Source organism: Schistocerca nitens, chromosome 10, assembly GCF_023898315.1.
Source record: "Schistocerca nitens isolate TAMUIC-IGC-003100 chromosome 10, iqSchNite1.1, whole genome shotgun sequence".
NCBI classification, from domain to species: Eukaryota; Metazoa; Arthropoda; class Insecta; order Orthoptera; family Acrididae; genus Schistocerca; species Schistocerca nitens.
The window spans coordinates 136,948,976-136,976,377 of NC_064623.1; positions in this window are offsets into that span (position 1 = coordinate 136,948,976).

Consider the following 27,402-nt stretch of genomic DNA (forward strand, 5'->3'; position numbering starts at 1 on the left):
GACAACTGCATCATCTGAGAATAGCCTTAAAGAGCATCCGACGCTTTCTACTATATCACTTATATAAATTGTAAACAGCAACGGTCCTATCACACTTGCCTGTGGTACTCCGAATATTACCTTTACGTCTGTCGATTTTGTTCCGTTAAGAGCGACGTGTTCTATCTGCAAGGAAGTCTCGAATGCAGTCGCAGGTCTGCGCCGATACTCTGTAAGCTCGTTTTTTTTTTTTTCACTAAACGGCAATGCGGGACGGTGTCAGATGCCTTACTGAAATCAAGGAACACGGCATCAACCTTAGCGCCGTTGTCCACTGCGCTGTGGATCTCATGGAGGAACAGAGAGAGCTGAGTTTCGCAGGATCTCTGTTTGTGGAATCCATGTTGATTTTTATAGAGGAGATGATCATTTTCCAAAGACGTCATAATTCTTGAGCATGAAACATGTTCCATAATTCTACAACAGACTGACGTCAACGATACAGGTCTATAATTGCGTGGGTCTGTTTACGGCCTTTCTCAAAAACGGCAATGACCTGCGCTTTTTTCCAGTCGTTAGGTACCTTTCGTTGCTGAAGCGATCTACGATAAATTACTGCTAGAAGGGGAGCAAGTCCTTTCGCATAATCTTTATAGAGTCTTACAGGTACCTCATCTGGTCCCGAAGCCTTTCCACTACAGTTCTGGACCAGAGAGCAATGCTCGTCATAAATCTAAAAGTAGATCATGCAAGACGAACGTGTGCAATGCTCAGAGTTCTTAGTGCAACCGATTACTCAATTTGGCCACTGAGCACACTGATAATGCTATCACAGTGAGAACAGCACGTTAGGTGTCTTCCAGGATATATTTATTATTAGTGGGTCACTTAACAATGAAAAAGTTGTAGGAGAATGTAAAGGATCTTACAGTCTCAGTCAAGACAGAGATCAACAAATATGTATTTATGTGGAATCTGGATTTCTTCCTGTGCTTTCTGTCAGACAGCCACAAACAATTAATAGTCTTTGATGACTTTAACGTACATTTCCTAAAGGATTGTAATAGGAAAAATGATCTGCAAATCGTATTTGGATCCTACAATTTGATCTCAGTAATTAACTTTCCAGCAGGTGTTGGATAAAGCCAGTAGGACCTAACTGACAATGTTTTCTTTGGAGAAGCTGAAAGCAAGAAAATAACTCTTTATCCAGTAACTAACGGTCTCTTGGATTATGTAGCACAGTTAGTTAGGATAAGCAACTTAGTGCCTTACAGTATAACTAGTGCTCAGTAGAAATCAGCTAGAATAATTAATAACTCCAGGACAAATGTTTTCAGCAATAGTTTACAACAGATAACGTGGGATGAAATTTATAATAAACCAAGTGCTAACATTAAATTTAATCTGTTCCATAGTAAAATCATTTCGATATTTCAAAATAACTTTCCACATTAGTTAATCAGAAAAGACATTGAACAGCCCAGTAAAATACCGTGCTTCACTAGAGGGATTAAAGTACGTTGTGAAAAGAAAGGAGAAATGTATCTCTCGGGAAGAACAAGAAGAGATCCTGCAGCAATTGCATACAACAAAGACTACTCAAAATTGTTAAAAAATGTTATTAAAATGTCAAGCAACACGCACATAATGTCAGAAATCAATAATTCCAGTAACAGACTATATGGAATGTAGTGAAACTAGAGAGAGGACAGCCAGCCACAGAGCAGGGTAACATCACTACTGAGCTGAATGAAATTAGTCACAGGTAGAAAATGAATTTAATAATATTTTCTTGAATATTTTTGGAAGTACAGAAACTAAAAGTTCCAGAGAAAAATCACAGCAGTAGATGGGAAAAGTAACTCATAAAACTGAATCACACAAACGTACCATAAATTTCTCCTTCTGATATTAAGAAAACTATACATTCTCTCAAAAATAATGGCTCATCTGGCTTCGATGGTATTTCCAATAAACTGCTTAAGATCTGTTCCCCTATAATAAGCCTGTCTTATCTCAAATAAGTAACACATCACTAGATCGGTGCACCTTTCCAGTGAGACTGAAATATGCCGATGTCACCCCATATTTAAGACAGATTTTAGGAGATATATCAATAACTACCGAGCTGTTGCACTGATGACGTTCTTTTCCAAAGTTTTTGAGAAAGTGATGCATTGTAGAATACAAAATATTGAACAGTCGCTATATTGGTCACGACTTTATTTGACGTCTTAATCATAAATGTAAAGATGGTGTGCAACAAACAGTCACGGTTGAATTGTTTCCCCAATTCTGCATTCCTGTAGACAACAAACAAACCGAATGCCTCTGCGTAGGCGAGCCAATTTTCGACCTGAAGCGAAATGTAGGGTGCCTGGAGTTAAACTTCCGCTCCTTGGGACAACCCCCATGCAAAACGAGTGGTCGTAGGACAATGGAATTTACTGGAAACATTCCTAAGTACACAGGGAATACAAATATCGCATAAACCATTTTATTGTCCACTGGATGGGGCAAAATTTCTTAACTGCGGAAATTAACGAACTCTCGGTTTAATAAGTCACGGTTGCAAAATACTAAGACGAATTCTTTACAGACGAATGGAAATACTTGTAGAGGACGACCTCGGGGGGGGGGGGGGGGTCAGTTTGGATTTCACAGAAATGTAGGAGCACGTGAGGCAATACTGACATACTGACTCTACGACCTATCTTAGAAGATAGGTTAAGGAAAGGCAAACCAACGTTTACAGCATTTGTAGACTTAGAGAAAGCTTTTGAAAATGTTGACTGGAACACTCTCTTTCAAATTCTGATGGTGGCAGGTATAAAATACAGAGAGCGAAAGGCTATTTACAATCTGTTCAGAAATCAGATCGTAGTTATAAGAGTCGAGGGGCACGAAAGGGAAGCGGTGGTAGAGAAGGGAGTGAGACAGGGCTGTAGCCTAGCCCCGATGTTATTGAATCTATATACTGAGCAAGCAGTAAACGGAACAAAAGAAAAATTTGGAGTAGGAATTACAGTTCAGGGAGAAGAAATGAAAACCCTGAGGTTTGCCGATAACATTGCAAAGGACTGTTGAATGAAATAGGAAGTGTCTTGAAAAGAGGATATAAGGTGAACATCAATAAAAGCAAAAAGAGGATGGTGGAATGTAGTCGAATTAAATCAGCTGATGCCGAGGAAATTAGATTTGCTATTTGGGAAGAAACCAGACTAGCGATGCAAGGAAAGCGTTCCTGAGGAAGTGAAATTCGCTAACATCGAGTATAGATTTTAGCGTCAGGAAGCCTTTTCTGAAAGTATTTGTATGGAGTGTAGGCATGTATGGAAGTGAAACATGGACGACAAAACGTTTAGACAAGAAGAGAACAGAAGCTTTCGAAATGTGGTGCTACAGAAGAATGCTGAAGATTAGGTGGATAGATCACGTACCTAATGAGGAGGTACTGAATAGAATTGGGGAGAAGAGGAATTTGTGCCACAACTTGACGAGAAGAAGGGATCGATTGGTAGGACATGTTCTAAGACATCAACGGATCAGCAATTCGGTATTATAGGGATGAGTGGAAGGTAAAAATTTGTAGATGGAGACCAGTAGATGAGTACACTAACCAGATTCAGAAGGATGTAGATTGCAGAAGCTAACCGGAAATGAAGAGGCTTGGACATGACAGAGAAGGATGGAGAGCCGCATTAAACCAGTCTCTGTACTGAAGACCACAACAACAGCACCGGCTTTACATTCCAGATTACGAATGTTGTGGAAAGTGATGACCATTTGTATTCAAGAGACCCAGGAAGTTTGTACAGACACCTTTCCAAAATTGTTCACAGCACTTTTCAAAAGGTAGACAATGAACTGCTCAGCTGTCGTGACACAGCTCGTGCACCGCTTGAAAATCGCACCTTGCGTTCCGCATTCTCAATTTCTTTAATATTTTGTGGCACTGTTGGCCATCGGCCTCTCCCAGGAGCAGTTCCTAGATTCCGAATGAGGTCATTCAACAAATGGCTCTGAGCACTATGGGACTTAACATCTTAGGTCATCAGTCCCGTAGAACTTAGAACCACTTAAAACTAACTAGCCTAAGGACATTACACACAACCATTCCCGAGGCAGGATTCGAACCTGCGACCGTAGCAGGCCCCCCCGTTCCGGACTGCAGCGCCTAGAACCGCACAGCCACCGCTGCCGGCGGTCCTTCAACACCGATGCGGAAAGAGGACCTCTCCGTATCCCTTCAAAACGTCGATACTCGCAGAGAGCAACAGCACTATTAATGTTGTTTTGATACAACAGCTTTACGATTAAAGCTCTGCGAACCTTGTCCAGACTAGTGTTAACTGTAACGCACACTGCTGCTTGTGTTTTAACTCTACGCCGCCGTGCCAGTACCGTCGCTTCACGACAAGTCATGACGCTTAACACTACTGTGCGAATCCTACAGCAGACGGACTGAACATCATTCCCATAAATTTGGGTATCCAAACGGTAAATGGTTTTCAAAAATGGTTCAAATGGATCTGAGCACTATGGGACTCAACTGCTGTGGTCATCAGTCCCCTAGAACTTAGAACTACTTAAACCTAACTAACCTAAGGACATCACACACATCCATGCCCGAGGCAGGATTCGAACCTGACACCGTAGCAGCAGCGCGGCTCCGGTTCAAATGGTTCAAATGGCTCTGAGCACTATGGGACTTAACAGCTATGGTCATCAGTCCTCTAGAACTTGGAACTACTTAAACCTAGCTAACCTAAGGACAGCACATAGCACCCAGTCATCACGAGGCAGAGAAAATCCCTGACCCCGCCGGGAATCGAACCCGGGAAGCGCGGCTCCGGACTGGAGCGCCTAGAACCGCTCGGCCACCGCGGCCGGCAAATGGTTTTCCGTCTACACTGGCTCCAGTAGGGGAAATTCACTTATAGCCACTCTGCGATATTGCGTCACTTCACTCGACGCTGCACCGCTATATATGCGATAAAGAGGAAGCAAGGCTGAGAGTGAGAGGTAACCGTGTTATGCAGACAGGGGCAGCAACGCCTTGACCAATGCCGGCCACAGCAGGGCAGGGTGTGCGGGCTGCGTGCGGACTAAGGCTCGGCAGAGACAGGCTTCGGTCGGTCCTTCCTTAAATTACCCTTGCTACAGCGCGACATTTTATTTGGTGCTGCGTCTCGGCATTTTTCAGCGGGCACAACTCTCTACACTTCGGCAGAATCGTGGTGTCAGCACTGTCTACCCTTAAAATGGTTCAAATGGCTCTGAGCACTATGGGACTTAACATCTGAGGTCATCAGTCCCCCAGAACCTAGAACTACTTAAACCTAACTAACCTAAGGACATCACACACATCCATGCCCGAGGCAGTAGTCGAACCTGCGACCGTAGCGGTCGCGCCGTTCCAGACTGGAGCCACACCGGCCGGCTGTCTACCATTTGCTATTTGTTTGTGGTATAAAGGACGTTCACATGTCCAGTGGCTGTTTGCACGAAAAGAGCCATCTAGCACTCTACCATCACAAGCCACTAAAAAGGAATATGAACTCCGGGTAAAGGAATGAGAATTCTCAATATGCAGGGTGGAGAAAAATTGTGTCACGAAATTTTAACCCTGGATAGCTGATGCCAGTAGGACCCGAAATTTCTAATTGTTGTGTAGGTCGACAGCGCACAATTTTTAAACTACGGTAACTTGGCGCCACGCGCTCCGATTGGCCGCAGTATTTCCCTGTTCCCGGATGCTCTGGACAACAACGCATGACCGAGAATGCTTCGCCTGCCGGAGATCGCGATGTATCGAAGGCGGTCCGCACGCTCGTTGGTAGCGCGCCAGCCTTCCAGTCTGGTGCCTGGGGGCGAATCCTCCGGGTCCCACGGTCAATCGGAGCCCGTGGAGCCAAGTTTACGTAGTTTAAAAATGGTGCGTTGTCGACCTACACAACTGATACGTGTTACAAACCGGACACAATAGGAAGCACCTGGCCACTTTGCTTTTTTCTTTTATCACTCGTTTATTACATCAGAGAAATACACATTTTAAGACAAAATTTAACTACATGAAATATTGCTCCCAGTAAGGGTTAACATAAGCAGTCACAAAACTTAGTTCTCTTACGGGGTTCTGCTGGCAACAAATTTTAAGGAGGCAATATAAGGTTTATATCAATTTAGCTCAAACACGTAGCTAGCGATTGAATCACGACACAGACACTTTAACAATTTCGGCAACAAATAAATAGCGTGAATTTGTACTCACAGTAACCAACTAATCAACGGCCTTGCCATTGAATAAGTAGTAGGCCATTTGGAACGAATTAGCAACACCCAGCAACTAGGGGAGTTAATACCAACAGTCTTCAAATGTCTTTCTCCCCATTAAATAAACAAACTTACAGTAATTAAATGAATAACAAATCAAACACACTACGCTCCACTCAAACTCTTCAGTGAAAGCCAAGCCAAAATGAAGATTCCATTAACTAACTAGCACTGAAGTCACAGTAAACCTCATCTCTGTGTTCCCAGACACACATTGGGCAAACTTTTGAAGGGAGCACATCAGTAAAACCGGTAGTGGAGCTAACTCGTGCCACTGAAAATTAAGGTGCTAGACCGGGGCACAAGGTGGTATACAATGAGGTTGCCTTAGTGCTATACTGCGCTCCAAAATATTAATAGAATTGGCCAATTCAAAATTAAGTACGCCTTCTCCGAGTTTTAACCAGGAGTCACTTCCCGCTATACAAGTAAGCTTTTAACCCTCACAAGGAAGGAACACCAAAGGGAAAATTCAAACAAAACCCTCAAAAGATTATAAAGGACAGGGAACCCCAACTATTTAAATTTAAAAGAATTATCTCTGCTCAAAGGCAGTGTAAACGCTAAGGCCATACTTAAGAGGCCACCAAAATTGGTTACAAAAAGTCTTATACATTTGCTCCTTTTCCTTAAAAGAAACACAAGGCTGCTTAACTTCTGCTGGACGTCCGGTATGGCTCGTGTAGGATACACCAGGCAGGAACCCAAGCTAGGCGGTCGCAAGGCACGGTGAGCAAAATCAGGAGAGCAGACAGGCAGGCAGCCAACACACATCCTCCATGCTGAACCGGCAGACCGCGTACAACCAACTCCACATATACGTGGTTGCTTCCCACCTCGTACCTAGCGGCGTCTCAGCAGGTAGCTCGAGCAAACGTCAACTTCCACTCGCCCCGCGAATGCGGGAAACAACAAGGCAAGCAAAGATAAGAAACATGGAAGGATCGATAATGGACATCCAAGAGACTGGCGCGCCAGTAACGAGCGCCACGGCTCAACAATAATTTGTAATTTCTGTTCCTATTGTCACCAACTATCCAGCATTAAGATTTCGTGACACAATTTTTCTCCACCCTGTATATTGTGCAGTCGCATAAGCGACGGGCTCGCCAAAGTGCTATGAAAGGGTATTACAGTACCGTGGAGTAAGAGTTTAAAGATTTAATTCACACTAAAAGAGCAAAACATTACAACGATCCACAGACGGGATTCGTTGTTCTGTGCATCAAGAACACTTTGTGCAGAATTTGCAGGCACGCAGCACATGAAGAAATTAGTGGTAGGAATAGTAAAGTTTCTGATGTCGCACACGTTGTTCCGCTGGCAGTTGCTACAGTTTTCGATGAAACTGTACGAAGTGTATGGAGACTATATATTACTGTACAGTATGTTGATTGAATAAAGGGGTAATCCTGGTACCACGTTTTTTTTTAACTCGCTGTTGTTGAATTCGTGATGGAAATGCAGAAAGGAAAATTAGAACATCTGGATTGTAGATCTCGCAGTATAAATCGCTTTGACCGCAAACTACCCACAGTACGATACCGAAAGGTCAAAAAAAACTTATTTTTGATTGGATTTCAAAAGAAAATCGCGTCACGGAAGAGACACATTCTGACAAACAGAGTCCAGTTTCCTAAGCTCACTGCTGTTAAAGAAAACGCGAGGTTTAAAGAGTTCGTTGCAGCCTTGAGTCGATTTCAAGGATAGTTTCTTAAACGTTTTGAACACTGCCAATCTTACTCATGTTTTCGAGTTGTTTTCGAGACCGTTTCCCATTTCAGTTGAAATTGTCCCTGTGCGTGTGTAGATATGACTGATTAACCTTTACGTTAAAACTGTCAAGTAAGTCTACACTGCTTTCCTCAGGTAAAGTTTCCACGTCTCCATAATGTGGTTGCAAAAGAACTACAATATTTCGATCGACAAATTTATCTGAAAGACCTTTTATCGCTTATGAAAGTACATAAGTCATGATTACTTGGCAACTTGAGTCTGAACATGTGTGAAACTCTCTGCGTCTGTCAAAACGCGGACAGTTTGTATCAGATAAAAATTATATTATCTATCAGAGCGCCAAAAATAATTAACTAATACTGAGAAGTTTCTTGTGATGTATTCTGATGAGAAATGTGAAATAAAAAGCCAAGCCGTCTGCGCGTCGCAGTTTATGCCTCTTGCCCCTCCCCCACGTTCAGACAGCGTGGCGTGGTGGTGGGGGAAGGTTCAGTGCTGTGGCACTCCTGCCAGGGCACGGATCGTGAACCGAATTCTTGGTCGACCCTGACCTACGCAATACGTGACCAATCACATCCAACCAGCAATGTTACACAGCGATACAACAAACATTTCCAAGTATTGCACCCAGACTGCAGCAATGTTGACGGCAAAACTATAGTGGTCACATATTGCCATCAATGTACGACCACCTAAACGCACATTTAATCACGTGAATAATATAGCTGGAAACTGTTAGCAAAGGCCTGATTCCTGGAATCGAATGCAGCATTGATGTACATCTACACTCGTATAACTTTGGCGGTGTGTGCAAGGCGTCAGATACCTACCTAACAAATGCTGGGACGGTTCCTTTGGAAGGGCACGGCAGGTAGTTTTTTGCAATCCGACCCTATTCTCTGTTCCCAGTGATTTCGGTGTTGACGGGACGTTAAACCCTAACCATCCCCCTCATCCTAGTGTCATTCGCCGCTAGCTGTGCTGAGCCCCACCTATTGTTTCCGACTGCATCGTTAGGAGCACTTTGCTAGGTGTTTGCAAGAGGAATTAGTATAAGGTTGTTAACTCTCTTACTATTGAACGTATGCCCTCGACATTTTTGCCATTTAATGATTTTCTCCGTAACCGTCATGCGTTTGCAAAACGACTGCCTGAAGAGTCTTTCTCCTCTATTTCCACTACTTTTTACGTGTACGTGCTTCAGATTGACGAACTATCTAAATCACTGATTGGCTAAGAAGGTCGCTCGACCACCCAGTCCCAACTGCACGTTGTTCTAAATGTAGAAAAATGTAAGTACTGTAATGTGATGGCACAGTCGATTGAAGGTTTGCAAAGTAATATTTCAGAGCTAGATCAGAAATGTGAGGACTATGGTATGAAGATTAGCATCTCCAAAACGAAAGAAATGTCAGTGGGAAAGAGATATAAACGGATTGAGTGCCAAATACGAGGAACAAAGAACAGGTGGACGGTTTCAAGTACTTAGGATGCATATTCTCACAGGATGGCAACATAATGAAAGAACTGGAAGCGAGGTGTAGCAAAGCTAATGCAGTGAGCGCTCAGCTACGATCTACTGTCTTCTGCAAGAAAGAAGTCAGTACCAAGTTATCCTTGCACCGTTCAATCTTTCGACCAACTTTGTTGTATGGGGGCGAAAGCTGGGTGGATTCAGGTTACCTTATCAATAAGGTTGAGGTAACGGATATGAAAGTAGCTAGGATGATTGCAGGTACTAGTAGATGGGAACAATGGCAGGAGGGTGTCCACAATGAGGAAATCAAAGAAAAATTGGGTGGCCGTGCGGTTCTAGGCGCTACAGTCTCGAGCCGAGCGACCGCTACGCTTGCAGGGTCGAATCTTGCCTCGGGCATCGACGTGTGTGATGTCCTTAGGTTAGTTATGTTTAATTAGTTCTAAGTTCTAGGCGACTGATGATCTCAGAACTTAAGTCGCATAGTGCTCAGAGCCATTTGAACCATTTGAAAAACTGGGAATGAACTCTATAAATGTAGCAGTCAGGGCGAACAGGCTTAGATAGTGGGGTCATGTTACACGCATGAAAGGTTACCCTAAAGACTCATGGGTTCAGCAGTAGAGGGTAGGAGGAGTCGGGGTAGACCAAGGAGAAAGTACCTGGATTCGGTTAAGAATGATTTTGAAGTAATAGGCTTAACATCAGAAGAGGCACCACTGTTAGCACTGAATAGGGGATCATGGAGGAACTTTATAAGGGGGACTATGCTCCAGACTGAACGCTGAAAGGCATAATCAGTCTTAAATGATGATGATGATGATGATGATGAAGATGATGATGTAATGCATCTGAGAAAGAAAACCACTCCGGTAATGTTCGAAACGCCATTGGTAGTGTCCCGCTTGACACAGTCGCGTTGATTAAATATCTGGGCTTAAATCTGCAAAGCGATATGAAACGGAACGAGCATGTAAGGAGTGTAGTGGGGAAGGCGTGTGGTCGACTACAGTTTACTAGGAAAATTTTAGGAAAGTGTAGTTCATCTGTAAAAGCGACCCCGAGGCAGGTGGCGCAGTGGTTAGCACACTGGACTCACATTCGGGAGGACGACAGTTGACACACGCGTCCGGCCGTCCTTATTTAGGTTTTCCGTGATTTCCCTAAATCGCTTCAGGCAAATGCCGGTATGATTCCTTTGACAGAGCGCTGCCGATTTCCTTTCCTGTCCTTCCCTAATCCGACCTCGTTGTCGAGGGGACGTTGAACAATGATCTCCTCCTCCTTGCCGGCCGGAGTGGCCGAGCGGTTCTAGGCGCTACAGTCTGGAGCCGCGCGACCGCTACGGTCGCAGGTTCGAATCCTGCCTCGGGTATGGATGTGTGTGATGTCCTAAGTTAGTTAGGTTTAAGTAGTTCTAAGTTCTAGGGGATTGATGACCACAGCAGTTAAGTCCCCTAGTGCTCAGAGCCATTTGAACCAATTTTTGAACCACCTCCTAATCCTCCTTGTGAAGGCGACCACGTATGGAACACGAGTATGAGCCATTCTTGACTACAGAGTATGGCGCAACAGATTGAATTAGAGGAAGACATCGAAGCGATTCAAAGAAGTGCTGCTGGATTTGTCACCAGTATTACGGAAGTAAACTCAATACAAATGGGACTTCATGCAGGGAAGGTGACGTTCTTATCGCAAGACATTACTGAGAAAATTTAGAGAACCAGCATTTGAGGCTGACTGCAGAACGATTTTACTGCCGCCAACGTACAATGCATGTAAGGACCCATGCAGTTGATGAGGGACATTAGCGCTCTACGGAGGCATACAGACAGTCGTTTGGCCGTCGATGTGAGACTGAGAAAGGTAAGAAATGACTACCAGTGATTCATGCACCATATTGTGGCTTGCGTTGTATGTATGTATATTTAGAATGGTTTCCAGGGACAACTAAATTTTGTTTTTTCAGTATATCATATAATTATTCGCTGACTATAAAAATTTAAAATGCTGTCATAATCTACTCATGAAGAACTATAATCTTATTTTGAAAGTGTAAAGCAACAAGTGAGGTGTTAAAACTGTCTTGCGGCAGCGTAACTCATGGCTCTTTGCTATTCCGCCAATGCACCAATGGAGATACTTGGCGCCAGTTTCTGCGCCGATCTTGCTACGTCACGGAGCTATCCCCTGAGCAAGCCAATTGCAGTTATGATTTTACAGCAAACGCGGGACTTTCCTCGCTAAAAACTGCCTGGGAACACAAGTCATAAGTCATTCCCACACCTCGCTCATAGCACGTCAGAAAGTGTTTTCACTAAGTTTCTGCCAAGTAACGGAATCTCTAACCCCAGCCTCTTCTTCTGGCCCCTGTGGGCGTGTCGCCCCAACTCTTATGACAATATTGGCGTCTGGACAGCATCCACTCGTCTTCCTCACACCCGTCTGCATAACCCTTTCAATATCAGCAGAACCCGCCTGTCACCGGACCACGTGGGTGACGAGAGACGCTGCGTGGGAAGTCCGCGTGTGAAGGAATAGCAAGTTTTCCCCGCATGCATTTAGAGAGGGAAAAATTCATATCTTCTGAGTTCTCAATATTAGCCTTGTAAAATGGTTCAAATGGCTCTGAGCATTATGGGACTTCACATCTATGGTCATCAGTCCCCTAGAACTTAGAACTACTTAAACCTAACTAACCTAAAGACATCACAGAGCACCCAGTCATCACGAGGCAGAGAAAATACTTGACCCCGCCGGGAATCGAACCCGGGAGCCCGGGCGTGGGAAGCGAGAACGCTACCGCACGACCAGGAGCTGAGGACACTAGCCTTGTAATGACCATACGCGGCTATACTTCCCCAAATCGAATTACTCAGAGTAATATAGAAATATGAGAGGGGGCTCATGCCACCTCTTAACTTTCCATCAGATATTAAGAACTGGGATATTTCTCACAGGAACTCACGAATCCAGTCCCGCAACAGAGGCGATATTCCGTAGGCACGCAATTTGCTTAGAAGTTGCATGTGAAGAACGGTGACAAAATCCTTCTGGAAATCTAAAAATATGGAATCTCGTATCGCACAATGCCAAAGTCATTTTTCCCTAAGCATATAGCTCCAGCAAATGATGGTTTTATAGAGCAGAGTCGTTTAATATTTAGCTAATCAGAGAAAAAATGAAATGTAAATCGTTCATTGTTTTAAATTTTTTCTAAATTGTCACTTGTTGTTGTTGTTGTTGTGGTGTTCAGTCCTGAGACTGGTTTGATGCAGCTCTCCACGCTACTCTATCCTGTGCAAGCTTCACCTTACATCCATCTGAATCTGCTTAGTGTATTCATCTCTTGGTCTCCCTCTACGATTTTTACCCTCCACGCTGCCCTCCAATACTAAATTGGTGATCCCTTGATGCCTCAGAACATGTCCTACCAACCGATCCCTTCTTCTAGTCAAGTTGTGCCACAAACTCCTCCCCAATCCTATTCAGTACCTCTTCATTAGTTATGTGATATATCCATCTAATCTTCTGCAGCACCACATATCGAAACCTTCTATTCCCTTCTTGTTCAAACTAGTTATCGTTCATGTTTCACTTCCATACATGGCTACACTCCATACATATACTTTCAGAAACGACTTCCTGACACTTAAATCTATACTCGATGTTAACAAATTTCTCTTCTTTAGAAACGCTTTCCTTGCCATTCCCAGTCTACATTTCATATCTTCTCTACTTCGACCATCATCAGTTATTTTGCTCCCCAAATGGCAAAACTCCTTTACTACTTTAAGTGTCTCATTTCCTAATCTAATTCCCTCAGCATCACCCGACTTAATTCGACTACATTCCATTATCCTCGTTTTGCTTTTGTTGATGTTCATCTTATATCCTCCTTTCAAGACACTGTCCATTCCGTTCAACTGCTCTTCCAAGTCCTTTGCTGTCTCTGACAGAATTACAATGTCATCGGCGAACCTCAAAGTTTTTATTTCTTCTCCATGGATTTTAATACCTACTCCGAATTTTTCTTTTGTTTCCTTTATGCTTGCTCAATATACAGATTGAACAACTTCGGGGAGAGGCTACAACCTTGTCTCACTCCCTTCCCAACCACTTCTTCCCTTTCATGTCCCTCGAATCTTATAACTGCCATCTGCTTTCTGTACAAATTGTAAATAGCCTTTCGCTCCCTGTATTTTACCCCTGCCACCTTCAGAATTTGAAAGAGAGTATTCCTGTCAACATTGTCAAAAGCTTTGTCTAAGTCTACAAATGATAGAAACGTAGGTTTGTCTTTTCTTAATCTTTCTTCTAAGATACGTCGTAAGGTTAGTATTGCCTCACGTGTTCCAACATTTCTACGGAATCCAAACTGATCTTCCCCGAGTTCCGCTTCTACCAGTTTTTCCATTCGTCTGTATAGAAATCGCGTTAGTATTTTGCAGCTGTGACTTATTAAACTGATAGTTCGGTAATTTTCACATCTGTCAACACCTGCTTTCTTTGGGATTGGAATATTATATTCTTCTTGAAGTCTGAGGAGATTTCACCTGTCTCATACATCTTGCTCACCAGATGGTAGAGTTTTGTCATGACTGGCTCTCCCAAGGCCGTCAGTAGTTCTAATCGAATGTTATCTACTCCCGGGGCCTTGTTTCGACTCAGGTTTTTCAGTGCTCTATCAAACTCTTCACGCAGTATCATATCTCCCATTTCATCTTCATCTACATCCTCTTCCATTTCCATAATATTGTCCTCAAGTACATCGCTCTTGTATAAACCCTCTATATACTCCTTCCACCTTTCTGCCTTCCCTTCTTTGCTTAGAACTGGGTTTCCATCTGAGCTCTTGATATTCATACAAGTGGTTCTCTTCTCTCCAAAGGTCTCTTTAATTTTCCTGTAGGTAGTATCTATCCTACCCCTAGTGAGACAAGCCTCTACATCCTTACATTTGTCCTCTAGCCATCCCTGCTTAGCCATTTTGCACTTCCTGTCGATCTCATTTTTGGGACGTTTGTATTCCTTTTTGCCTGCTTCGTTTACTGCATTTTTATATTTTCTCCTTTCATCAATTAAATTCAATATTTCTTCTGTTACCCAAGGATTTCTATTAGCCCTCGTCTTTTTACCTACTTGATCCTCTGCTGCCTTCACTACTTCATCCCTCAGAGCTACCCATTCTTCTTCTACTGTATTTATTTCCCCCATTCCTGTCAATTGTTCCCTTATGCTCTGCCTGAAACTCTGTACAACCTCAGGTTCTTTCAGTTTATCCAGGTCCCATCTCCTTAAATTCCCACCTTTTTTTGTCTAAGCAGTATGTATTATCTTCGCAGATGTGGTAGGTGTATATGAGTTAGGACTGACGGCCAGAAAATGACCGTGCCCGAAATCATTCAGTTAATCGCACGGCACAATAATTTAGCTCAGTGTCGACAAACACATCAAGTAGCGAAATCTCAGTTGATGTCATAGTTAGGGTTTCCCCTCAGCTACTAGGGCGAACGCCAGGACGGTGTACACTAACGCACTCTGGTGGCAGTTTTGTCTGCCACAGTGAATTATAGCTGTAGATACCACCTATGGTTTGCACGTGTACAAAGTCAGACTGATATCCCGCCATGTCCACATTTTTGTGAGGGAGTACATCTGGCAAAGTCACCTCCGCCAGTAGTGTCACACTCTTCGCAGTAGTCGCCAAGCAGCTGCCGGCGCTCGCTTTTAATCCGAACTAATGTGACACCGCCTCCCCGGCTGACGTTTTAAGCCGTCCTCAACGCGCCGTTAAGCCCTCCCGCCGTATCTCTGCGAGGACGCAAACTACGCACACTCCATCAGCCCGCTGGCCCGGACTCACACCTATTAACGCTTTGTGTCCACTTCTCTGGAAACACTGGTCCCCAAACCACGCGCACACAGGCCGCTGTTTACACAACACCACGGCCGCCTCTTTAAACGGTCATCAGGCCGCATGTTTCTGTAAACGACATCACTGTAGGTCTTCCCCCTCCCACTACCCCTCCTCCAATAGCCCCCCGACACCCTCCCACCCCCCCTCCCCAACACTAGCAGAGGCGCGAAGCCTTTCCGAGAACACTCATATCCTTAATCGGTCCTCATTACGCTTGGAACTTCAGTAAATCTCGACAACTATGCATTTTGACTCTTAGCAAGTACCACCCCCCGCTGCTGCTAGAGATGGCTCGTTACGAATAATTATATGACCCTCCCGTACACATCTAACACACACACACACACACACACACACACACACACGAAGTAGGTACGTGCCAACACTCATACACACAAAACAATTTTAATGGTTATTGCAATGATTTACATTCCCCCTATTCCTCTGTGGTTTAGTAGAAACTCGTTTCTCGAGATAAACATTGCGTCTGCTCACACATTAAGTAATACCATCTTCAGGCACTTAGAAACAAGGCGTAAAGCCGTTTCCCTGGTCAAGGCGTTATATACGCCCCACGTGCACTAAACGTTGCATGGATGGGCCTCACGAAATTATGGCAGCGGCGTCTGGCTTGTGGCCCGAAGCACCTACACTTGTTCCGCTACACGTCGAATTAACAAGTCCTTTAGATGCAAGTTACTAAGTGCTCAGCCAGTTTTTAGTATGCTACACACACACACACGCCACACACACATACAAATGTAGTGATAAAAACGTGCTGTTTCACCGAGAACATCGCCGCCTACATGATGTAATTAATTTAATGAGCTTCATTTCTTATCTTTCTGTTGACCACCTAGGATCGCTCACCATCTTCGAGGAAAGAAGATGAAGGAGTACTGGAAGCATAGGAAAGAAGAAAAAATAATTTTTTATATATAATAGATTTCAGCTATCAGTCGTCCTTTTTAAATTTTAATGGCAGATCTAGATATCAGGTAGAAACTAGCCATTCTCAATGCACTAGTTTCAAGCTGAAGTCTAGATCTGCCAATAAAATTTAAAAAGGACTACTGATAGCTGAAATCTACTATTTACAAGTCAATAAGAAAAGAAATGGCTCTGAGCACTATGGGACAACATCTGAGGTCATCAGTCCCCTAGAACTTAGAACTACTTAAACCTAACCAATCTAAGGTAGCCACACACACCCATGCCCGAGGCAGGATTCGAACCTGTGACCATATCGGTCGCGCGGTGCCAGACTGAAGCGCCTAGAACCGCTCGGCCACAGCGGCCGGCCAAGTCAATAACAGTCACTGTGTGCAACAGCCTTCTGAATGAGAGGTAACCTGTTGGAAGAAATTATTTGCTGTTTCGTGCTTTTCCGATACTCCTCTTCTTCCTAAATTATGTTTTTCTTTCTTCTGTATACTTTTTTCCAGAATCATGTCTTGAAATGCTTCTAAATTTAGTACTATATTCTTCAAATGATTTTTTTCCTATTATTTTCGATTATTTGATATTGTTTCTTTGTAGTTCTTTTCTCTTATTTTTAAACCGTACCAGTGCCGATTTCTTTTCGCAAAATTGTGGAATTTTTTCGTTTCGTTAATCCGTTCTCACACATTCGATAGCGGTGCGCGTAGGGGATTAACCTTCTGTTTGCCATTTCCTCTGATATTTTTTGAGAATTTTCGTCGATCTCCTCGTTACTTCTCATTTTCCAGCCATCTGTTGCTAAAATTGCTCCTATTATTTTTCTAATAATCCAGGTTTTGATCATCTTCACTCTGTCCTGCTGATAGTTCATCGTCACGCATTCACACGCATGTAAACATCCTGGACTTACCAGTGTATAACACACGCACACACACATACACACCACACATACATACAAATGTAGTGATACAAACGTGCGTGTGCAAATCTTTCGCACGATTTGTCGCTGTTAAGAAACATATCTCGATCATACTTTGATTGTAGGAAGGTGCGCGGTTCTTGGATCACACATAGAAAGAACTGCTATAGCGTAACGCAGCAGGTAACTGGAAGGAATACGTAATGAGACGAAGAGACATGACTTATTCAAAGACAATACTTACGCTGAAGTTATGATGGTCGTCTGGAAGTTATAAACGTCTGGATATGGTTCTAAATAAGGTGTGCGACCATCACGGACGGCAGTGAACGCTTCCAGGGCTGGTCAACAATGCCGATGGCGGGGCGTTCCATTCGCCTCCACCAGTGCATTGGTCCTTGTGGACTGTCTACAATACTCCCCAACGCAAATCAGACATGCTGGGTGGAATTTTTAAGTGTGGCGGATAGGCAGGCCAGTCCATTCTCCGGATATCCTCTCGTTCTGAAGACTTCTCCACCTGCGCACTCCATGCAATCGAGCGCTGTCGTCCATAAATATAATAGAGCCAAGGTTGCTCCCCACGTGAGCCGTATCAGGGGTGCATTCGGCCATGAGTTAGTTTTTATGGATGACGATGCGCGACCGCGCTGAGCAGCGCAGATGGAGGAGCTTCGGAAAGAGAGGATGTTCTGCTGATGGAGCGGTCTGGCCGTTCTCCCGACCTGAACCACAACGAGCACTTGTGGCCGCAGGGGCGGATCCAAAGGGGGGGGGGGGGCAATGGAGGCAATTGCCCCCCCCCCCCTCTTGGTGCGTGACCGATCTTTTTTTTCCGACTGCTTTAGGGGCTGATTACGTCGGCCTATCTAGTATGTTTTACTTGAAGTCGAAGATGTAAACAATGGCACGCAGTTTGGTGTAACAATTCAAAAAGAGACCTTGAAACCTCTTCCATTTAGGGAATAAACTACAGAAGAAACAACTATACTTACGAAAAAAATGATAATATTCGCTAAGGCATGAGCGATCTGTGTCCCTTTTTTAGCACTTTCCCCGCAGTCCGTTTGTAACATTTTGTTTCTAGTGGCAATTTGCAAAGAGATGGTGTTGATAATCAAACGATGAACACCGAAGGAATACTTGAAAATATTCTCATTAGTTGCAAATAGTGAGAACCTTACGACAGTCCCTTTTATTCTGCAATTGCACGTTTTCGATTTGGATGAACGCTTCTCCCCCATTTTGGCTTTCTTCTCACTTTTGATGCGGAATGTGAACAAACAATAATTAGCCAAATGTAATAATGTACACGAAAATGTCTGTCGATTCATTCACAATCCATTCTCTCATACGGTAAGAATATAAATGTTACGGTCAGCAGATTCAAACAGATACTGAAATCTAGAAAACTCAGATACATTTCTCTTTCTCCAAAGTGCAGAGGGCAGCTCTGCCAAAGACTGAGGAATATGCGTTTTCCTCATCAATATAATTAATTCTGAGGTACTAAGCGTATGCTTCTATCGCAATCTGAAAAAAGCATGAATTTCATAACAGTGTTAGAACTTAGAGTTGTGGCTTTGCTCTAAACTATTTGCTTATTTCGGAAACCAAATCTTGAAGAAACAAACTGGTGTTTGCAAATAGCCAAGGAAACTGCCGAAGTAGAAGGAAGAATCTGCTTATTTAAGAACATCGATGAATGAAAACCGCCTCCTTGGTCTTGCACTTATGCATATTCATTAACAGATTCTTGTAGACGCAGAAAAAGTAATTACAAGATTTTCAAAAAGTGGGCTAAAAGTAGATTAGAATTTAATATTTAAGAGCAGTATTGTGAATATACATATTTAATATTAAATTTCGTTTTATTTATACTTTTGAATTTTTATTTTTTTCTTATTTCTTTTCACACGAAGAAACAAAGAAATTTCTTACTGTTAGTATTTACATTCATGAGAAAAAACAGCTTATTATGAGCATAAATTGACGTAATTAACAATATAAGATGATTTCCTGAACACAGTCAAATACCATATTATAACTTTTCACAGTCATTGCTGCGTATAAACACATGCGCGAATTCGATGGCAACATTATGTCAAATGAAAGCAATTGGTGAACTAATTTCGAAGATATAAGAATGGAAACAAATGAACATTAGCATTTTTATAGATTATTTTACATTAGCCGACAAACACAGAGTTTTTCAACTGCACGTGTCGTCTTTGAAGAATATGTTTTAGGTAATGCAGTAATTTATTTCATTAAACACACTTAACACATATCGATACACAATTAAACTAAAAACAGAACATTATAAATATAAATATATATATATATAGGGTGAGTCACCTAACATTACCGCTGGATATATTTCGTAAACCACATCAAATACTGAAGAATCGATTCCACAGACTGAACGTGAGGAGAGGGGCTAGTGTAATTGGTTAATACAAACCATACAAAAATGCACGGAAGTATGTTTTTTAACACAAACCTACGTTTTTTTAAATGGAACCACGTTAGTTTTGTTAGCACATCTGAACATATAAACAAATACGTAATCAGTGCCGTTTGTTGCATTGTAAAATGTTGATTACATCCGGAGATATTGTTACCTAAAGTTGACGCTTGAGTACCACTCCTCCGCTGTTCGATCGTGTGTATCGGAGAGCACCGAATTACGTAGGGATCCAAAGGGAACGGTGATGGACCTTAGGTAAAGAAGAGACTGAAACAGCACATTACGTCCACATGCTAACACCTTTTTATTGGTCTTTTTCACTGTCGCACATGTACATTACCATGAGGGGTGAGGTACACGTACACACGTGGTTTCCGCTTTCAATTACGGAATGGAATTGTGTCCCGACATGTCAGGCCAATAGATACTCAAAGTGGTGGCCATCATTTGCTGCACACAATTGTAATCTCTGGCGTAATGAATTTCGTACACGCCGCAGTGCATCTGGTGTAATGTCGCCGCAGGCTGCCACAATACGTTGTTTCATATCCTCTGGGGTTGTAGGCACATCACGGTACACATTCTCCTTTAACGTACCCCACAGAAAGAAGTCCAGAGGTGTAAGATCAGGAGAACGGGCTGGCCAATTTATGCGTCCTCCACGTCCTATGAAACACCCTCCGAACATCCTGTCAAGGGTCAGCCTAGTGTTAGTTGCGGAATGTGCAGGTGCACCATCATGCTGATACTACATACGTCGACGCGTTTCCAGTGGGACATTTTCGAGCAACGTTGGCAGATCATTCTGTAGAAACGCGATGTATGTTGCAGCTGTTTGGGGCCCTGCAATGAAGTGAGGACCAATGAGGTGGTCGCCAACGATTCCGCACCGTACATTTACAGTCCACGGTCGCTGTCACTCTATCTGTCTGAGCCAGCTAGGATTGTCCACGGACCAGTAATGCATGTTCCGTAGATTCACTGCCCCGTGGTTTGTGAAACCCGCTTCATCGGTAAACAGGTGGAACTGCAACGCATTCTCTGTTAATGCCCATTGACAGAATTGCATTCGATGATTAAAGTCATCACAATGTAATTGCTGATGTAGCGACACATGAAACGGGTGAAAACGGTGACGATGCAATATGCGCATGACACTACTTTGACTCAGTCCACCGGCTCTCGCAATGTCCCGTGTACTCATGTGTGGGTTCATGGCAACAGCAGCTAACACACCAACTGCACCCGCTTCTCCTGTGACGGGCTTGTTATGGATCCGTTTGCGTGCTACGACCATACCTGTTGCATACAGTTGGCGGTAGATGTTTTGCAATGTGCGGCACGTTGGATGCTCTCTGTCCGGGTACCGTTCTGCATACACCCTGCAGGCTTCAGCTGCATTTCGTCGACACTCGCCATAAATGAGTATCATCTCCGCCTTTTCAGAGTTCGAATACACCATGGTCACAGTTCCTACAACATTACACTATCACAGACGTCTGGTAACACGGTGTACTACAGTTGGTCTGCGTGCGGAGACGAATGCAGAATAACAATAGCAGCAAGCGCTACATGCGGACACTGCGACAGCTAGACCAAACCACAACAGTGCACTGCAGCCACACTCGTGAACACGGTCATCATCGTAAACATGTCCCTGCAAATGCTGCTCGCCGACCGTGACCCGTGTTTGTTACAACACGCAACTGAACGTCGGAGGTTTCAAGCGTCAACTTTAGGTTACAATATCTCCGGATGTAATTAAGATTTTACAATGCAACAAACGGCACTGATTACGTATTTGTTTATATGTTCAGATGTGCTAACAAAACTAAAGTGGTTGCATTTAAAAAACGTAGGTTTGTGTTAAAAAACATACTTCCGTGCATTTTTGTATGGTTATTATTAAACAATTACACTAGCCCCTCTCCTCACGTTCAGTCTGTGGAATCGATTCTTGAGTATTTGATGTGGTTTACGAAATATATATGGTGTTACAAAAAGGTACGGCCAAACTTTCAGGAAACATTCCTCACACACAGAGAAAGAAAAAATGTTATGTGGACATGTGTCCGGAAACGCTTACTTTCCATTTTATTACTACTCTTCAAATCACATTAATCATGGAATGGAAACACACAGCAACAGAACGTACCAGCGTGACTTCAAACACTTTGTTACAGGAAATGTTCAAAATGTCCTCCGTTAGCGAGGATACATGCATCCACCCTCCATCGCATGGAATCCCTGATGCGCTGATGCAGTCCTGAAGAATGGCGTATTGTATCACAGCCGTCCACAATACGAGCACGAAGAGTCTACATTTGGTACCGAGGTTGCGTAGACAAGAGCTTTCAAATGCCCCCATAAATGAAAGTCAAGAGGGTTGAGGTCAGGAGAGCGTGGAGGCCATGAAATTGGTCCGCCTCTACCAATCCATCGGTCACCGAATCTGTTGTTGAGAAGCTTACGAACACTTCGACTGAAATGTGCAGGAGCTCCATCGTGCATGAACCACATGTTGTGTCGTACTTGTAAAGGCACATGTTCTAGCAGCACAGGTAGAGTATCCCGTATGGGCCGAAGTGGCCGTGCGGTTAAAGGCGCTGCAGTCTGGAACCGCAAGACCACTCGGTCGCAGGTTCGAATCCTGCTTCGGGCATGGATGTTTGTGATGTCCTTAGGTTAGTTAGGTTTAACTAGTTCTAAGTTCTAGGGGACTAATGACCTCAGCAGTTGAGTCCCATAGTGCTCAGAACCATTTGAACCATATCCCGTATGAAATCATGATAACGTGCTCCATTGAGCGTAGGTGGAAGAACATGGGCTCCAATCAAGACATCACCAACAATGCCTGCCCAAACGTTCACAGAAAATCTGTGTTGGTGACGTGATTGCACAAGTCAACATTACCTTCCTTCAATTGGGCCAACTGGCGGTGAATCGAGGAAGTAAAGTACATACTGACGAAACAAAGATGAGCTCTAACATGGAAACTAAGCGTTTCCGGACACATGTCCACATAACATCTTTTCTTTATTCGTGTGTGAGGCATGTTTCCCGAAAGTTCCCCTGACCGAGAACCTGGATCCGCCCCTGCTTGTGGGACGCGTTTGGGAGACTCACTGCGGCACATTCACATGCAGCGGCGTCCATCCAGCAGTCTGAGCCGCCCTCGTGGTGGAATGGAAACCCCTACCACAACAACTCCACACCAACCTTTTTCCCAGCGTGGCAGCATGTTGCAATGCACGCACTGCCGTTCGCTGTGATCACAAACCCTTTTAGGAACCACGTTCCGCGTTTTTTAATGTCCAGAAAACCATCACGAATCACGGCATCGCGGTGTCTTCAGTTTAGTTATTGTTTTCAATAAAAGTGTCATTTCTCTTCGTCTCATTGCGTATTTTGCTCAATTACCTACTGTACTGTAGTCTACTGTAGCAGTTCTTTCTATAGTCTATACGACCCGAGTTTCATCGAGCCATATTGTTCGGCAGTGACACATTATGCGAAAATTACTTTCGTCCTTTACTTTTACACAACAGTGTAGTTTTTCTTTTCTAGATGTCTAGTTCTTTCTGCAGTCTCGTTCTTTTTTTATATATATCAAACCATACGCTCCTTCCATTTCCACTTTTGCGCGTGTTACTTACATTTACAGGACATTTTGCTATATATTTCCACCAAGATATTTAAATTTACTAATTCGTTTTATTTTAGCTGTTTGTGTCTCTGTGTACTTTTGGTGCATTCTCATCAGTTTTGATTTTTTTTTAACCTGAAATTTTAGACTAGTTCCATTCGCTATACTTCCAGAAGATTTATTTGAGTAATTTGTTCCTCTCAGGTTTTCTGAAATTGTTGGAGTTATCAGCGTTCAAAATATAATCTTCGTAATAGCCAGTCATTTTGTATAAATTAATTTGTTTTCCTTCTGAGAATTGTAGTTCAAAATTCCAGACACTTAATTTTTTCTAAAACGCATTTAAACGGTAAAGATGATAAGCCGTCCCCTCTTCAAACACAATATTCTCTTTCAAGTGGCTGGGATCCCTCTCCCATGAATTTCACTTTAAAAAACGTATTTGTAAGAAGTTCACGACGTATGTTCACTAATTTGCCTTAAACATCAAATTCTCTGACGATTTTACCTATCGTTTCTCTTTAATGCTGTTTTGAAAACAGTACTCTGATGTTATTAAATAGATTATAATTTTATTCATTACTGATTGTATTGATTATGTGTTTATTATAACAATATTTTTCTTTAACACAAAATACAAAGTGTTTCTGCTTGTTACATGTACCTCGCGGAGGTCAGGCGAACGCTGAATGCTATTCTCAATCGGTTTATCACGGAACAATAAACCTGAAGCTGTGACACATCTCCTGTGGTAATTAAGACCTTATAATAAAATAAATGAATCACTAGTGAATGTCTTGTACGTCTCTAAAATCGTATTCAACCTCCTCCTAACTACGCTATAATCAAGTTCAATATTTGTTAAATGAGTTAACGCTTTTTTCTACAAAGAAGAATACTTCAGTTATACCCATTGTGAGAATTTTAGTCAACATGTTACCCATAGTTCTATATGAAGTCTTTAAATTGTTCTTTAAGGACAGAAGCTGACGTAATGAATTAAAATTTGTACCAAGGCTGAGAGTTGAACCGAGACCTCCGGCTGAAAAGGTAGATGTGCTGACCACTAGGCCACTCTGGCTGGCGCTGTAGCTAACACAGCTGCAAGACTACCTTAGGCCAATGACCTCCCTAAGATAAACTCCATTTCACACTTCAGGCACGAGACCTGGCTTCAAGTCCCGATCTTGACACAAATTTTTATTCATGACTGCCGCTTCTATCCTTACCGAAGACAAAACTGAAACTCAATATGTCTCCAGGAAAACGTAATTCCAACAGATCTTAAAATCGTGATAAAGAGTGAATAGTCAGAAAGAATATCTTCGGTTTCACGCTGCCTACACGAGGAGCGTTTCCGAAAGAGTGTTTTGGTGATTGTAATCAGCAGTAAACCGAATCTGGAATACATATTCCGGTTACCTGATTGTAATCCAAAAGTATATGAATGTAGGAAACTTTTAATATACAAACTCTTAATATAACAAATACGAATTAGTGCCTGATAAAATATAATCCACTGGTTATCTCAGCAACGAAAAGAGTCAATAGCAGGATATTACGGCAGCTTCTGGTAGAGACTACGGAACATATTATCTTTTCTTACCATATTTTGCCTCAGATGACGCAAACCTACGAACATTCACGTCGCCAACGATATTCAGTGAAAAAGCTTTAAATATCAGAAGAAGTTGAGGTGGAGACGAGACAGCTCACTGTTGGTCCATAAACTCTATTCAAGGCTCATGCTTATTCGCGTACATTTGCCTCAAAAACGCACATATACATATACCTGTACAGCTTGCAAACATTAAAAATATTGAGAATAACACACGACGGCCGAAGGACATAAGAAGTAAATGTAAAACAGGCAAATAGGGCATTCCTGCCTAAGACAAATCTGCTAGTATCAAACATCGGCTTTACGGTAAGGGAGATATTTCTAAGAATGTGCGTTTGGAGCAAGAATAGAATCGGAGCGTCTACAGAATGTTGTTACAAATCTGGTGGACTGATAAGGTAAGGAATGAGGAGGTTCTCCGCGTAATCGACGAAGAAAGGAATGTGTGAAAAACACTAACAAGAAGAAAGGGCAAGTTGAGAGAACATCTGGTAAGAAATCAGGGAATAACTTCCATGGTACTGGACAGAGCTGCAGAGGGTATAAAACGTGTAGGGGAACATAAAGATCGGAATGCATCCAACATATAATTGAAGACGTCACGTGCAAGTTTTACTCTCAGATAAGGAAGCTGCCACAAGAGAGGAATTAGTGGCTGGTCGCATCGAACTAAAAAAAGGAAAGAAAGATTTACTGTGTCCAAGAGCTTGTACGGTCGTTGCTTCTCCCACGAACCTGATTCTTGTGACAGTGGCGCTGGTATTGCACCAGGATCAGGGCATTAATTCTGCACGATTTGGTGCAAGGCTTACGTAGATCTTATTAGAATTTTTTTTAACGGGTCTGCTACCTACACACTGATCTCACGATTTGGCTGTTCTTTCATACTAACAGGTGCTTTGTCGTCTCCAGCCTACCGTGGGGATTGATGGTTGCAACGCTTAACACTGTGTCGATGAACTGCTGGTTTCGTTCCTTATACTAGTATGTTTATCCGGATTCCCATCGCTTGCTGTGCTAAAGTTCAGACATGTAACATTAGATATCATGAGACCAATGTCTGCTCGCCTTTCCCGTCAGTTTTGTACACAATAAAAATGAATATTTTTTCCATTTACATTGATTGGAATGTTAATATGTAGACATCCAGCAGCTATATTACGTTTTTATTCGTGATGAGAGACAGTGTTGCAAATTACCTAGACATGCAAAAAAATGAACTAATCTTGTTATACGCTTTTGTTGCAATTACATTTTTTCATGTACTGCTACTCAAATGTTCCTTACTTATCATTTACAACTACAGTATAACCTATTCTGCATTGTTCTTGCGTTTCGTATTTTTACCCTAATAACTGTAAGATTTAACTATTTTTCCTTTTCTTTATACTCTTGTAATTCTATAGCAAAATTTTTAATCTGTTCGTATGGCTAGAGTCAATGTTGTATGTAGCATATTGTAATAATTTTTAACACTGAATGCGTCATGGTGCGTTAGTTATATTCTTGTTTTGGTTTGTTCTTCATTATAACCATGTATGTGTTGATACTCTATGGTATGTTTACGTTTATCTGACGGTCAGTTACAACTGTGATTTCAAATTCCGTACATTAGTTTTTGTGCCGGGGTGCTTCTTTGTTTCTGTAGGTGTTATGCAGTTCAGATGGGGTATACTGATATGATATTGTACTGATTTTAATCCACATATGCATAAATGATTGGACATTATCCATTACTTTGTTGTGATATTATTTACGAGACATTTTCAGACAGTAGGTACGCTAGATTTTCGTATTTTCTTAGAACAACGATATTTGAAAAAAATTACCGGATATTATTGATACACTTTATGACTATTTTTCCACGTAATCGTTATGTGGCCCATGTGGTGCGGCGTGGCATAAGCTTCTTTATGTCCTCCTCGAAGAACTCTCCTGGCAGCTATTTCTCCCACTTTGGAACCTCTTTCTGCGCGTGCTCCTCGGTTGAAAATTTAATTCCACTCATGTTTGCGTGCAGGGAGGCGGAAAGATGATAATCTGAAGGCTACAAGTCGGGGGATTACTGGCGGTGGTTCAAAATATCCAAACCGAATGGGTCCAAGGGCGCCTTGGTGGCAAAAGGTGTGTCAGGGCGGGCCGTGTGCAACAGCCACACTGCTCTCGTCGGCATTCCCCTCCGTTTGTTTTGAATGCTCCTTTTGAGCTTCTTTACGAACTCAAAATATCGTTGTGCATTGATTATCTCCCCTGGAGCGGAAATGTGACCACAGTGATCCCTTTTTAGTCCCAAAATACTGTCGTAAAGATTTTTTTTGCCCTAAATTGGTGTGACGCCACAGTGAAGACTGT